This window comes from Protopterus annectens, chromosome 17.part0, assembly GCF_019279795.1.
Source record: "Protopterus annectens isolate FY-2018-M chromosome 17.part0, PAN1.0, whole genome shotgun sequence".
Lineage (NCBI taxonomy): Eukaryota > Metazoa > Chordata > Ceratodontiformes > Protopteridae > Protopterus > Protopterus annectens.
In genome coordinates this window covers 150,876,317-150,893,184 of record NC_056751.1, presented here as the reverse complement: position 1 = coordinate 150,893,184, position 16,868 = coordinate 150,876,317, and the positions used below count along the sequence as shown (strand labels likewise).

The window sequence follows — 16,868 nt, the reverse complement described above, 5'->3', positions numbered from 1 at the left end:
ATCCCTCGACTTTTTAGGTTCTGGAAATAATTGGTAGAAAAGCCTAGCTCACTAAACTGAGATGACCCAATACCAAAAGGAACTAACCATTGAAAAGTAACCCTATCTTTAAAGGATCATAAAACCTTGCAATTCAGATACAGACTGCTCAGATTCCAGAAAAAAAAAAAAAAAACAGTTGTCCCAAAGTTCAAAAGGAAACTGTGCAACTTTCAGCACAAAATTAAGATACCATAAGAGCCACCTACTATATCTATAGCAAAGAGGATAATTCACAAACAATGGAAAAAACCCACACACAGAAGTAAAGCCAAAAAGGCTCCCGTTCCCTCATTTTGGTAATAAAACCCTTTTTCACTTACCCACATATGGATTTTCCAGTAGCAGTGTTATTCTGCACCCCAACACTAAATGCGGATCCTTAAAAAACTGATGCCTAAAAAGGTACTAAAACTTATCAGCCAGGCAAATGAAGCTGAAGTTTGAGACATTACAAACAGCCCCTGCCCTGTGTGAGCAACTTTAATAACTGTACCCTGCCATTTCAAACTGAGAGAATCACCGGTGCCTGGGCCAAAAGGAACTATGTTTTGTGAGGTTGTATATTTTTAAAAGAATCATAGTTCTCAGAAGACAGACGTACAATAACAGTCCCGTGCATAGGAAAGACAAAGCCCATACACAAGGAACACTGGAGAACTTTAAGAACCAAGTATCTAGATCCCAAGCTACCATAGCTAGTCTGCAAAGGGTGTTGGACCACTAACTAAATACTAGCAAGGAGCCTGGAGTAATTAAATGGCTCAGATATGAAAAGGTTTATTAGAACCCCAATTTCTTTGGACTACTGTTTGTTAATTTGTCTTCCATCATGAAGTCTGCTCGGACCATGGAGAGAGAGAGAAAAGGATTTTCCCTGGCAGTGTTGATTGGAAAACCTCAAAAAAATGGTGCTTGCAACATTAAATTGTCCAGAGGGAAAATAACCCTTAAGTCCAGAAGACACTCAACCCCAAAAGGCACACTATTCTGATAAGGGAGGATAAGCTCTCTCCCATGTGCTCCTGAACCCCCCCCCCCCAAAGCTCCTCAGGTTCCTACCCAGAGTTCCATATCTTCCCTGTTAATTGGGGGAGGGGGGCTATGACATCCCAGAGATAGCATAGGATCAAAGTTTAACTGGAAAGATATAGAGGAATTGCTTGAAGAAAAGGAAGGAAATTCCACTGCCAACTGTAGGCCTTTCAAACGATTTTCAGTACTCAGTGTCAAGTAATCTGGTGGAGGAAAAGTGAAGGCTTTCTATACAAAATTGCCAGAGTGGGAAAGGTGTAAAAAAAAAAAAAAAAAAAAAAAAACAAACAAAATTGGCAATTTATGTCTCATACATGAGAATGAAGCCAGCAGGAGAAAAACAGTAATTTCAGTCTATGGGGTTCTATAGATCACTTTGCCTTTTTGGGTCCAGGTGATTGCTTACATTTTTATTTCCCGACAGCCAAGGTAGGCATCCTCAAAGGCTGGTAACACAAGGAAAGTCCCAGTACACTGCATGTTACAAGTCACACAGTTATAAGTTGCATCCTACCCGAAGTAAACAGCCAGGCTGTCACCAAAGCCACTGGCCCCCCACCACACATGCAAGGTTCCAGTGGACAACACCCTGGGCAGCAGCATCTTTAGCACTTTCCTGCCACACCCTGGGCAGAAACATCTTTAGCACTTTCTTGCCCCCCCCCCAAAAAAGGGCCAACTATCCTGAACCCACTATACACAAGAGGATTAAGATCATATATACTGTGGTAAGAGACATGGATTCCAAGAAATTCCAACTTGCAACTGGAGCCCTCAAGTTGAAGCTTGGCATCCATGTCTTCTCTCGAGGTAAATTTCTTTGCACCCATAGTGTTTTGATAGTTTGCTACAATCTGAGATGTGACCATATTTCTTTGAAGTGCAGGAGATTTATCTTGAACTACTGGTTAGTCAAAATTACAATGTGTTAGGCTGGCTTTGACAGTCAGTAAAGCACTAGGAAAGTGGCTGATGTCCTTTTGTATTCCTTAATTCAAAATTGTGTGTACTTCAAACAAGCAGAAACAGGAGATGAAACAAAACAGTTTCATGTCCGGTTGTTAATTTACTATTATACCATGATCCCCCAAAAACGTGCATGCTGATTGGCCAGCGTGCCCGTTGTAAATTGAGTTATACTAATGGAAAAAGGTCCGGTCACCCGGACTTTTTTCCATTAGTATAACTGCGTTTTACATTGCGCAATGTTAAATGGGTTTAACACAGCGAGACAGCTTTAAAATAAGCAACGGAGATCTCCGTTGCTTATTTTAAAGCTGTCTCACTATGTTAAACCCATTTAACATTGCGAGGCAGTGTGTTAAAAAAAAGCAACGGAGAAAGCAAGATCTCCGTTGCTTTATTTAGTGTTTCGCCATGTTAAATGAGTTTAACATAGCGAGACAGTTTTAAAATAAGCAACGAGTTGCTTATTTTAACACTGTCTCGCTATGTTAAATGACGAAACACTAAAAAAAAAGCAACGGAGATCTTGCTTTCTCCGTTGCTTTTGCCCACAGCTCTGATGTACTGCGCGCAGTACATCAGAACTGCCACGGATGCCAGACATCTGCGGAAGGGCAGTAAACAGGCATTATACTATGCCATTATTTAAGAAAGGTAATAGTTTCTTTTCTTAAATAATGTCATGGTATAATAGCAATAACCCACTTCTGGGTGTGGGTAATGCTAAATTTACCCACACCCAGAAGTGGGTTATTGCTATAGTCAGCTCTGCTTTTAGTGCAAACTTTATGCCATCAGCCCGAAAGGACTGCTTAATCTTAATGTGAGGTCAGGTCCCGAGTAGCACAGAACCAGGATACAATCACATTTCCTTTTTTAGGGTAATCCCTACACTCAATGCACTACAAACAAAAGGGTAATGGAGGGAGGAGGAGGACTTTGAACATCTGCTGCTATTGTAACTTAGTGCACCAAGTTAATCAGCGTCTCTGCTGCAGTAGCCTAAGTGAGTTGAGAAGTCTAGCTCCAGAGCCCTTGGAGAATTACCCTAGCAAACAGATGTGTACCTAGAACAGGAACCTAGCTTGTAATGCTTAGAAAAGGTAAGAAATGATCAAATCAGTTGCCTCAAAATGCTTCCACACAAAACTCCTTCCAAAATGCCACCACTGCCTGAAATGATCTACCACTGTGAGAATAGGCTATACATTCAAAGCCAACTTGAGACAATTTTTGATAAAACCGAGGAATCTGCAAGTAAAGAAACTCCATCAATGTGGGGGGAAAAATAAATAGGATTCACCCTCCATAGCAGTTAGTAAAATCAGAATACTGCAAGACAAGTAACTGTCTTACCAATCGTGGACCATAAATCACTGAGGAGTTGGTGCACAGGGATGCACAATTAAAACATTCCCAGCAGGGCCAGAAGGAAAAGAAAAACAGTTTCTCAGGACTGAATGCTAGGAATCCTGCAGCTGAATCTGCTTAGTCTGTTTTGAAAGGTGAACAATTCATTTGCAAGAGTCTGAAAGGGCATGGTGTTGGTCTTTCACTGCGTTTTGCTCTAATGGAAAGTTGAAGGCCTGAACGGTTAAAACACACATCATACTTTAGAAACATCCCAGGTCACGACAGCCTGCAAAGAGAGCCAAGTTGGGGAACACTGCTCGTTTACGTACACAATGTGATACCTGTAATTACCTGTACAGGTCCTGGTGATCACATATGGAGATTCTATAGCACAAATGGCACCTAACATCGCATGTTGATTGAGCACAACACAGGCCAAAGCACAAAGATCTTGTACTTCTACCTTTACTAAAACTAAACCTCATGTCAAACCTGCTGCATATGTTACATTCAGCAGACAAGTCCACTTTCTAGGTTTCATCTCTGCAGAAGGTATTCTTAACCCAAGAGAAAGTATCGTAGAAATGCTATCCTGTAAAAAAGAAAAAAAAAAAGGCAGAGAATGTCTGTTAACCGGAAATTCCAAGATGTGAAACAAATGCAAGGGATCCTGGACAATTGGAAAGACTGAAAAGATAAGCAGTCTTAAGGAGAAAATGCGAATGCCTTGCAGTCTGCACTGAGCTAATACAGGAGCTAGACACTGTAAATGCCCTTGGAGCTGTGAATAATCCAAGGGGCAATGCAGAGAAATTATAAATGTTACAAAGACAGAACAGATGAGACATGAGATACTTTGCAAACTTGGGTACTTTCACAAACAGGCTAAAAAACAGTCCCAGAACAAATTTTTTCTTCTTCCCCAAAAAAGAAATATTCTTGTATAAAATTCTTACCAACTGACTGGGGCATTGTTTTTTTAGGAAACCCAAAAAAAGTTGCATCTTACCATAACCTTCCATCTGTATTGTTGATCCTCGTTCAGTCATTACGCATGGGTATCAGTTCCGACCTCTGAACAAAGCCAGTCATTTTCCAAGCTTGCGTCACCTTCAAACTCTCGAGCTAAACTCCTACCCACAATCCCCCTCTCCATGTTGCCTCAGATTGAGTTTGAAAGTCAAAGAAGGTAAAGGCTACCTCTGGTCAAATAACCTAAGAGAACCGGATGGTGAGATCCACTAGAAACCACAGGAGGGGGAAGGAGGCAGGGTCGCAATGACTGAACGAGGATCAACAATATACACATGGAACATTATGGTAAGATAACTTATCAGATATGGTAAATCCACGTTCATTCCTTATGCATGGGGCAGAGTCCCCAGCTACCTCTATTCCTGGGAGGCTCTCATGGAAGGACATTCCTAAGCACCATAGAACCGATGCTCTTCCCCTGGAGACCAAATCCAATTTGTAATGATTGATGAAGGTACAAGACGTAGCCCAAGTTGCAGCTGCACAGATGTTATGTAAAGAAGCTCTGGCATGGAAGGCAGCAGAAGTTGCCACAGAGCTTGTTGAATGAGCTTTCATGGTAGTAGGCAACGAGATATTACGTTGTGTATAAATTAATGTCACACAGTCCTTCAACCATCTAGCTAATGTGACCATAGCAACAGCAGATCCTAATCTAGGGTCCAAAAAAGGCCAAAAATAACTGGTCAGATTTATAAAAGGACCTAGTCCTATTTAGGTAAAAAATGATTTTCCTGTGGATATCTAGGGTATGTAGGCAATACTCTCCTCTGAATGACTGGGAAAGAAAACTGGCAATTCAATGGTTTGATTAATGGACATTTCAGAGACAACTTTTGGCAGAAAAGATGCATTAGTTCTCAGACACTATGAAAAATCAAGTATGGACTCTTGATACATAAAGCTTGAAGCTCAGAAATAAGTCTGGCAGAAATAATGGCGACCAAAAAACAAAGTTTTCCATGAAAAATGCTTGAAGTTGCAAGAAGAGGATGGTTCGAAAGGTGGCACTGTCAGAGCTTGTAGAACTAATGATAGATCCCCATGGTTGAATAGGTTCTCTAAAGGGTGGCTTCAGATGATTCACACCTTTTGTGAAGGTCTTGCACAATTTGTGGGACATGAGGAATCTTGGACACCCTCATGAAAATTAGAAATTGCAGCCAAATGAACTTTAATGGTAGAGGCCGAACGACCCGATTGGAAAAGGTCAGCCAGATAGTCTAGTATTATCGACACTGGTGCTGAGAAGAGATCTACTTGTTCATCTTTCAGCCAACAGGTAAATCTTTCCACCTGCTCAGATAAGTAATTCTAGTGGAAGCCTTATGAGATGCAATGAGAATGTCACGTACTGGTAAAGAAAGATCATTCTGCCTGGCAATCAAGGGAATTGGAGTAGTCAAGCAGTGAGCTTCAGGCTGTTAAAAGTTGAGATGAATCAGGTTCTGTGGATGTGAGATCAACTTCAGGGTTGGATGGAGAATCCATGGTTGATCTAGTAGGCGAGGCCAAAGGAAGGGGAACCAAATTTGTTGAGGCCAATATGGTGCCATGAGGATCACCCTGCTCTTCAACAGATGGGCTATCTTCAGAAACTGGGGAATGTGGGGAAAGGGTGGGAATGCGTAAAGAAAACCAGAGGGCCGATCGTGGACTAAACAGTCCCTGGGTGACTGTCCCGGAGGGGGAATCAGGGCAAAGTAATAGTTGCATTTGCAGTTTGTCGGGGATGCAAAGAGGTCGCAGCAAAGACAGACCCAGCGGTGAAGATCTCTGCTGATAAAGGGATTTCTGGACTACCCGTGAGGTTGAAGAATGCACCTGCAGAGTCAGTCTGCTATGTTGGAACTCCCGGGAATGTGCATTGCTAGAAGAAAAACGGTTGGTAGCCATCGCCCACTGCCATACCCTCATGGCCTCTCGACAAAGGGGGTAAGATTCGGTTCCACCTTGCTTGATGTACCAGACCACCGCCATGTTGTCCGATTGAACTGTAATTGTCCCAGACGGCAGCAGGGGATGGAATGCTTGCAACATCAGAAGCACCACCCTAGAACATTTATATGCAGACGGGCCTCCAGTTCGGACCAAGTGCCTTGAACAGTATCCCTGACATGGCCCCCCCACCCCATCAGGGATGCATCCGTGGTCACTGTGGCCTTGGGTTACTGGGGGGAGAAGGGGCGGGACCATTGTGACAGATGGGGTCATCCACCAATTTAAATCCTGTTTGCACCTGTGGGTTACTCAAATCATGGCTGAAAGAGGACGCTGAAAGGGATATCATTGGGTGAGCAATAGCCATTGTAGAAGCCTCATGTGAAATCTGGCCAGGGGGACAATGGTGAGAGGCTGCCATGGAACCCAACAGCTGCAGAACAGAGCGAGTCGTGGATTTGTCCCTTGAAAGGATTGGAATCTGTTGTTGCTTTATCCTTAAAATTCTGTGCTCTGGAATAGCAACTCTGCAGTTCTTTGTGTTCAAGATAACCCTTATGAATTCTGTCGACTGAGATTGGATTTTTGCCCGTTTACTGTTATGCCTAGCCTTTATGCAGCGAGGAGAGAGTATGCCAGGGCTTCTGCCAGTAGATGTCTGGTGGGAGCAGAAATGAGCCAGTTATCTAGGTATGGAAACACCTGGAATCCTTGAAGTCGCAAGTTACCCGTGACAACTGCCATGCACTTTGTGAACATTCTGGGGGCTGTAGAGAGTCCTAAGGGCAGTACTCTAAACTGGTAGCGACTGGCTCCCGCACGGAAGCACAGAAATCTTGATGGCTTGTCCACTTTGTGGCAGTACACATCTTGAAGATCCATAGAGCACATCCAATAGTCTTTCAAAAAGCGTGAGAATAGACTGTATAGTGACCACCCGGAATTTCTGTACTCTCAAACTTGTTCAATACACTGAGATCCAAAATTGGTCTCCAGTCCCCGGTTTTCTTTGGCACCAAAAATAGTCTTCAGTAGAATCCGGAGCCTATCTGGTCTGGAGGGACTATTTGGATGAGACTATTTCTTAACAGCTTTTCTATCTCTAGTGCTGCTTCTTCCCTTTGATTGGGTGCAACGTTGGGAAGGTTTTTTGAAGGGACAGGACAAAGATCGAAGGGGCAATGATAAACTCTGGTTATAATCCTTTGTACCCAAGAATCGTTGGTGATGGTTAGCCAGGCAGAAGGGTACAAGGATTAACGTCCCTTAACCACCTCCAGAGGAAAGGAGGAAAGGAGTTGGGCCGCTCTTAAAGAATCCTTGGAACCCTGGTTACGCGGACCCCCTCTGCCCCAAAAAGGAGCATCTTCCCTGCAAGGTTTCCCCCTCCGTCTCTAGGGGAGAACTCTGCCGGTGTCATGGAAAGAGGCCTGAGATTTTTGAACCATATCTTCCCACTCTTGATTTCGGGAGAAAGCACATTGAGGGGAAGAATAACCAACACCTACAGCAGAAAGGGTCTTACCATCCTGTTCACATCTGGCCACTGTGCTTTTAACTTTGGGGACCAAACAATGAGGAGGCCTCAATGGGAGCGTTAAAAAAGGAAGCCTTAAAGGGTTCTGCGAAATTGCACAACCGCATCCAGGTGTGTCGTCTCAACACCATAGCTGAACCCACTGCTCCTTCTGATGCGCAAGATATCAGTCGCATAGAGAAGCTAGACATTGACAATGGTGGCCAGCTGAGAGGCCACTGCCACAAACCTCAGACCAGACACTGCACCAGCCAAGGTTTCGGAAAGCTCAGAAATCAGATACTTTTGAAGCCTGGTAAAGTGTGCCATATAGTTCAGGGATCTGATAGTAAAGGTCGCTGATGCAAAGGTGCGCTTCCCTATCCTGTCCAGGGCCTGGGACACTTAGGTGGATGGACAGTCTGGCTTTCTTCTGCCAGATCCTTATTTTGTTGCGGCCACCAAAGCATCCACAGGAAGACCTTTTGACTAATGGGGATCCGTAGCAGGAGGGGACAAAAATCTTATCTGGCCTCCGGGAATAGCTTTGGACAGTGCCAGGAGCCTTCCAAGCACGCTGCACGATAAGCTGGACAAGTTCATCGGCAGGTGGAGTAACCCAGGAGGTAGGGGGCCGGGTTCGAAAGGCTTGCAGAAACAGATTCCTTAAAGATCGGATTAGAGGACTTCCAGTCACCTCCGTTTCAGGATTTCGAGGATATCACCAAATAATACCTCAGAGGGTGACAGAGGGGATCCTCCCCCCCTCATAAAAATCTGTCTCTTCAGTGAGGGACTCTTCTGTGGAGTCCATGCACTTCCTCTTACACAAATTTTTCCGGTGGACTTCCTCAGCGGGAGAAGCTGGGGAAGACAGCAGAAAAGAGGTTTCCTGTGGGAATATGTCCTGAGGCCCTTGCACCTGGTGTCCACTCTGTGCGACTTGTGAAACCAGAGGAGGGTGGAGGGATAGACAGCCCAGTAGCCAGCAGCAGCAAAAGCCTTCTCCATCAGTTGGAAGGCTGGTCCATCTGAAGAGGAGTGAATGTCTAGGACCCCTCCCCTAAGTGGTTCAGCCTGCCGACCCAGAGTCCCTGGATGGCTGTGGAGCAGCAAACTATACAGGTCACAACTGACATCCTGGGTCGTAGCAAAACTTTCCTGCCACAAAGGCAACTGCGGTTCCTTAGCGAGATCCATAAAGGGAACCACAGAAGGGGAAGACTGTGCTATATCATGGACTTCAAAGGCAATGAAGGAGGAGAATACGAAGAGGTCTTTGGAGACTAGTGATCACCTCCCAAGGAAGAGACCGATGGAGAAACAGGCCTGCCCAGAGAAAAACTTGGTGCCCATCTCACCAGTCCGCACACAGAACGGTGCCGAGAGAGACTGGACTATGGGTGTCTGCACCGAAGAGGTAATCTGTGCAGAGGTCATGATCTGCACAGACACAGGGATCGGTGCCGAAGTGGTTGTCGGTACTGAAAATGGAACAGACAAAACTGGAGTCAACAATAAAGGAGTCAGTTCCGAATAAAATGTCAGAGTCGACGTGGTCAAGGTCCGCACCGACTGAATGGTCGGTGCCAATACAGAGGTAACAGCACAGAAGAGCCCCTCAGTGCCGAAATAGTGAAGGCTGCAGGAGAAGACTGAGCCGAGATCACCAATGGAGCCGAAGGTCTAGGTACCGAAAGCACTGGGGCTGACTGAGGGAGTGCCGGAGTCGAAACTTTAGCCTTTTTAGGTTTAGGTTGGGAGTCCTCAGCCAGGGACGAAGGCAAAGATTTAGCCTTGGTAGGAACATCCAAGATTCTTATGGGCTCTAGGAGGGATTGAGGCCTCAGACCCAAAAATAGCCCCTGAAAAGGGAAATTTAAGAAGTCCCTTCAGTAACAGCTTGTTTTTCCTTTCCAACAAGATTCTATTTGAAACATTTTTAGTTTGAGACACAGCCTTACAGAACTATCTTCAAGTTTATAGAACAGAGTATATTTTCTGTGTTATTCTGTATTAGAGAGCTAAATTGTCTGTTTGATATTTGTGTCGTACTGCTCTGCAAATCTATAGAAAACAGTATATATATTTTTTTTATAATTAGCACATTCCTTACATCTGTGTTGAAACTGTCCCCCACACCCCCCTCATTTCCTGCCTTGTCTTTCAGCGGATATAATTTAGCTAGTGCTGAGTCTCCTTTTATTAACTGGAACCTTAGTTCGAGAGACAGCCTTACAGAACTATCTTCAAGTGTATAGAGCTGAGTATATTTTCTGTGTTATTCTGTATTATAGAGCTAAATTGTCTGCTTGATATCTGTGTCTTACTGCTCTGCAAATCTATAGAAAACAGTATATATATATATATATATATATATATATATATATATATATATATATATATATATATATATATATATATATATATATATATATATATATATATATATATATATATATATATATATATATATATTTTTTTTTTTATAATTTGCACATTCCTTACATCTGTGTTGAAACTGTTCCCCCACCCCCCCTATTCTTGGTTGTAGTTTAAATTTGGTGGCTTTTGCAGTGCCCGCCCCACTGTAGATTTGATCTAAGACACCCCCCCATCTCTTTACCGCATTCTACCTAATAAAACCTTTCTGCACTTGCTTTTAGTCCTTTTTAATTTAATTACATTTTTTCAAACTGTGTGTGGACTAATATTGCTACATATTCAAGTGTGCCAGCTTGCACTGCATGAGAATTGTATTTACTACTGCTTTTGCTACTTTTCTAAAAAAAAATTCTTCTGCTTTTACTGTACTTGTGTTTCTTCCTACTTTATTTTGCTTTTGCGTCATCTTAAATGTTCTCAATTGTATTTATTACTGCTTGGTGTAACTCATTTTAAGTCTTTTAGTTTAAACACTTGGGCTTCAGACCAGTTTTACATTGAGAGGGTTTGTTGTCTGCACTGTAGTGGCAGAACAGGTAGCTTACATCCTTCTAAGTTGGGAACTGCTGATTGATGGCTCAGTGTCTGTTATTCTAAAAGTATATTAATTCTGGTTTAAGTACTTGGGCTTTCAGGCCAGTTATTTTACATTAAGAGGGTTTCGTGGTCTGCACTCTTGTGGGAGGAGAGGCTGGACTCTGCCCTTCTGAGCTGGGAATTCCTGGTTGAAGGCTTACAGTGCATGCATATCTGAATTTCTTCAGACTGAAATTGGTACACCTTGTTTGCTGTAGCATAGACTAGATCCAGGCCTGCTGAATCTAGCTTTGTTTGTATAACTTGAGCACTAATCCAGGCATTAAAGTATTCAGTTGTATTTATTACTGCTTGGTAGTAACTTGGTTAAAGTGTAGCTTATCATTCTAAGTCTTTTGGATTAAGCACTTGGGCTTCAGACCAGTTCTACATTAGGAAGGTTTGTGGCATCTGTGGTGGCAGGACAGGTAGGTTTCATCCTTCTAAGTTGGGAACTGCTGATTGAGAGCTCAGTGTCTGTTTTGCACTCTTGTGGGAGGAGAGGCTGGACTCTGCCCTTCTGAGCTGGGAATTTCTGGTTAAAGGTTTACAGTGCCTGAATATTTGAACTGTATCTTACTGAAACTGGTACACCTTGTTTGCTGTAGCATAGACTAGATCCAGGCCTGCTGAATCTAGCTTTGTTTGTATGCTTGTTATTTCCCTGGAACGCTAATTCCACCTAAAACGCGGCTTCTCAGCACTTCTGTGGATCCCTAGTGATATCTGCATTGCTTACTGTACTTATTTCCTTGCTTTGCTTGAAAGTTACTGTTTCTCGTTTTTGCATTTAAGTTACCTGTAACGCATTGCACTTGTTACCTGGCACTCTCACTAAAGCAATTATAAGTCAGCACTAAAAATTAAAAGCACTACACCCTCACTCCCCATTGGCCCTCGTTTTCAATTATAAAGGAATTCCCAATATTACTCTAGCATGTCCAAAGGTCAGTTGTCAATCTCCTCTCCGGTCCAGCTGGTGAATATGGGAATCTTGAGGCAATGTTACAACTGCCTCATGTACACAGACAACCCTCTCCTCCTCCCAACAAATTCCAACACATGTGAGAGATGCAACCATATAGCCAAACTGGAGGCTAAGCTCTCTCAACTCAGTACTGGCATAACCAGTCAGGAGGAGAAGGAAACCACACTCACTACAATTCCAGTCTCACAGACCTACCACGACAGCAAACCAAACACATAATCACACAAAAAAAAAAAACAACCACACAAAAACATACTCCGAGGCTCTAAATAAAGATATGCCTAAGCAGCAGAGACCTCCAAAGCAGACACCAAATCAACCAATACCCCAAAACAAAACACGTGCAACACATCTCACAAAGCCAGTGTGCCGAACAGTCACAGCCCTTAAGACTAAACACACCTGATACACTTCTAACAGGCACACTGACATCCCGCTCACCAGGCTGAACAAGGTCACTGTGAGCAGCCTGTCTGGCGCTAGGATCTGCCACATAACACAAGCACTCTGGTCACTCAAGGCAAGTACAAATATGACTCTGTCATTGTCCATGCTGGTGTGAATGACCAGACGTACCTCCCTGGACTGCATGAAGAGACAGAGAAGCTCTAACCATGTAGCCCAGGCTGGTATGACCCTGACCAGCATCTTACCCTCACCAAGAATGATGCCACAATACGAAGACAAAATGATCAATTTCAACAATTGGCTTAAGTATTGGTGTCATTCAAAGGGGATCCAATGCCTGTCAGCTTGGGATGATATGCACGACAAGCCACGATGCTTTGCTAGGGATGGCTTGCACCTGTCACCCATGGGCTTTCGGATACTGGCAAAGGCTCTTGCTACCCCCATAGCGCCTTTTTCAGGCAAGGCTCAAAAGACATGCCAACCTCCATAGATATCAAGGGATAAGAAACTAAAAGTAATGCTACTCAATGCCAGAAGTCTAAACCTCAAGATGCACGCACTCAAAACTCTCCTTAGCATGGAGAACATAGATATCTGTGCAGTAACAGAAACCTGGTTCAGGCCTTCCGAGAGCACCCCAGCACTACCAGGTTATACCTCATACCATGCTTTTCGAACCACAAAAGGAGGGGGAGTATCGATATTCAAAGATACCCACACCTCCAGGTTAGTGGCAAAGCACGAAGCATCAGAGACTATCCATGTGCAACTAACAGTGGGTAAAACTGCCTTCCAGTTTATAGCCTGCTACAGACCACCCTCCCAAACCCAGGAACCCCACTCGGCCTTCCTGAGAACACTGGAAAATATGAAGGTCTCTCCGAACACCATTATATTGGGCGACTTCAACTACCCAAACATAGATTGGGAGCATTACTCTAGCTCCAGCACCCTTGCCCAAAGGTTCCTAGAATTCATAAACTCAAATGCTATGGAACAACTTGTTACCACTCCCACAAGAGGGGAAAACATACTGGACCTGATCATCACCAACATGGGGACTCAAGCTACAGACCACAAGTGTATCCCTCACTGGTAAGATCAGACCATAAACTGATCTCACTGGATATTCACATCCCAACCCCACCCCTGCCCAGAAAACCACAGTGAAAGACTTCTCTAAATGCAAATTTCACACTCTTTAAAACAGAGGTGGAACCCTTCAAAGCCCCCGGGCCTGTGGAAACTACAGCCCAGACCGCAGAATCCTTTATAAATGCATTCTATGAACACCTTCAGGAATGCATGGATCATGCAATCCCAAATAAAACCAAGACCCAATTCTCCAAAGGCAGACAACCTGTCTGGTGGACCCCAGCCATAAACAAACTATACAATAGGAGGAGGAAGCTACTACATGATAGAGCAAAATCCCAAAAAGGGAAGGCATCTCTGATCAGTATTAGCAAAAAACTAAGGGCACTCATAAGTCGACAGACATTGCCAACATCCTAGCCGACAGGTTCAGCGCAAACCCCCCCCCCCACCAAAAGGGCAAATATCTATCCCAGAGTGCTGCCCCCTGACATCTCAGATGCTCAGGTGGGAGCCGCCCTCTCCAAAGCAAAAAACACAGCATCAATGGGACCAGACGGTGTCCCAGGCTGCGTCCTACATGAACTCCAAGAGCAGCTAAACCCAAACATAAAACTACTGTTCAATCTCAGCCTTACTACAGGATATGTGCCCAAAGAGTGGCGTACAGCAAAAGTGGTCCCTCTCCATAAAGGTGGGGCCTCAATGGATCCTGGAAACTATCGCCCCATAAGCCTGACTAGCTAGGTCTGCAAAGCTATGGAAAGGATAATCATGGACCTCATAAATAAAGATATTGGGGACCTACAGACACTGGATCCTACCCAGTTTGGCTTTAAGGGCAGATCGTGCCTCAAACCTGGTTGACTTCTTTGAAACCGTCACCAAGGCCACTGACGAAGGGAAGGTGGTCCACACAGCCTATCTGGACCTCGCAAAAGTCTTCGATACAATACCCGACTCGGGCATTATAGATAAGCTCACCAGCTTAAATATAAACCCCTATGTCACTAGATGGGTTGCAAACCGGCTCAAGGACAGAACCCACATGGTTAGAATTGCTGGAGCCATGTCAGACTCCAAACCAGTTACAAGTGGCGTCCCACAAGGCTCAGTCCTGGGACCTCTCTTGTTTGGTATATATTTCTCAGAGGTACAGGCCAACACGGAAGGCCTGTGGCTGACCAAGTTCGCAGATGACTGCAAACTGGGCGCCATAATCGACTCTCCAGCCGACACAAGCATCCTCCAAAAGGGCCTCAGAAACAGACAACTGGTGCCAGAGCCATGGCCTCAAGCTAAACGCCAAAGGTGTATAGTCACCCTCTTTGGAAAAAACAAAGTGCACACAAATTACCACATAGGTGGTAATCCATTAAGTACAGAAGTAATTAGGGACCTGAGGACCCAAGTTGATAGCAATCTCTCATTTGACAACCACGTGACCAAAGTGGTTAGAAAAACATTTTATATAGCCCACCATCATGAAGGGATTCACATCTAGATTAGAGGAGGTCATCAGGTCTCTTTACTCATCCCTCATCAGGCCCATAATAGAGTACAATGCCCCTTTTGGGATGTACCTTGCCAAACACCTGCAGCAACTGGAAAGACCCCAAAAGTACCTCACCAAGAGGATCAAAGGGCTCAAACAGATGCCATATGCTGCCCGGTTAAAGAAACTCCAGCTCTACTCAGTGACATACCACCTGCTCAGAGGTGACATGTGCCTGACGTATAAGGCCATGTCCAATTAAGGGACATGCTGCACCTCAAAAAATCCAAAATCCATTGAGCTACACGCTCGAGAGACTTGAACCTCAGCACTGAAATAGGACATGCTGGAGGGACAGATTCATAACCCAGAGGCTCCCTTCACTCTGGAATAAAATCCCAGTCCAGGTTAGGCAGAGTCCCTCATTGACTCTCTTCAAGAGGAATCTTGAGTGGATGGGAGATCGTAGGTTTACCCCGGGTATCACTTCTGTGTCACTGTTGGACAGAGGCACAGTATACTAACCTCGAAAAAGGGCATAGCAAAATTAATTTAAAATGGGTGGCGAAAGCCAAACATACTCTGGCTAGGCTTATAAATGCCCTAGGGCAGATAGCCTAGTATGAACCTAAAAGTTCTCACAAATAGTACAGGGCAGGTCAGACAAGTGAGGTGCTCCCAAATAATGCACAGAAGTAGGTAGCTTGCGTCTCCAATCAGAACACCGTTTTTTTAAGTCCCGGACTAACCTTATTATCTGCCATCATAGGTAAATTAGAAAGCAGAAAAGGGTACCAGCAATGGTAGAAGAGAATACCCAAAGGTATGAGAAAAAGTTAAGGATTACCAACCATGGTAAGGGGAGAATACCTCGCTGTAAAAAGGTAGAGAAAAAAGAAAAAACCTAAAGTACATCACTGGATATGATAGGGTAAGAGAAAACAATGAAATATAAACTGACAGAAAAGTAATATAAATGGCTATTAAACTGTAGTTCGCTCAAGAGAAGCAGCTTGACACGACCGAATGGCAACGCGGCAAACGAAATGAGGTAACAGGGAGAAGGGGATTGTGGGGGTAGGAGTTTAGCTCGAAAGTTTGAAGCTGACGCGAGCTTGGAAAATGGAGGGCTCGGTTCAGAAGTCAGAACAGATACCCATGCATAAGGAATGAACGAGGATTAACAACATCAGATCATGAGTTCTGTAAAAGCAGGGGGGGGGGGGGGGCCTCTGTCTGGTCTGGGAAAATACTCAGAAAAGGATAATTTCCCACTGCCAAATGCAACTCTCGACCCACTCAAGACCCATGAGAGATTTACAGACTACATCACAAGACATCAGGGATATAAACCTAGTCATAGGTAGGTACTAGGCTATCGGCCCGGGGGCCTATACAAGCCTAACCCTGGCTTTTGCCACCCAAGAAAATTATTTTCCTGTGCCACTGTTTAGCAGAGCCACAGAGGAGATCCCCAGGGAGAATTTCCTATTTCCCATCAATATTTTTCTTGGAGTGCTAATGAGAAGCTTTGTTTGATATAGATAGGTAGTCTATTCCAGAGTATGGGAAGTCTCTTGGACAGGAATGTTGTTTATTGTGGTGATAAGGTTTAGGTCCCTAGAGAGAGTGTGTAGCTCAGAGGGATTGGGATTTCTTTAAATGGAGCATGTCCAACAGCTCTGGGTTTGACATAGCTCTGTATGTTAGGCAGAGATCACCTCTGAGTAGGCGATATGCAACAGAGTAAAGCTGGAGTTTGAGATGGTCTGCGTAGGGCATCTGTTTGAGGCCAGTAATCCTCAGGTATTTGTGGCCTTTCCAGTTGTTGTAGATGTCTTGAGGTACATACCAAAAGGGGTAATGTACTCTATAATGGGTCTAATGAGTGATTAACAGAGGAACAATGACCTCTTTCTGGATGAGAAAACTTTGTGATGGTGTGCCACGTAGGATTTCCTGACTACTGTGGC

At 44.2% G+C, this 16,868-nt stretch overlaps 1 protein-coding gene across 2 annotated transcripts in view; it reads right to left on the bottom strand.

The window, feature by feature from the left end:
- The window catches only part of HABP4 (hyaluronan binding protein 4), a 563,622-nt gene that overhangs the window by 531,746 nt on the left and 15,008 nt on the right, over positions 1–16,868 (bottom strand). The window lies entirely within an intron of this gene.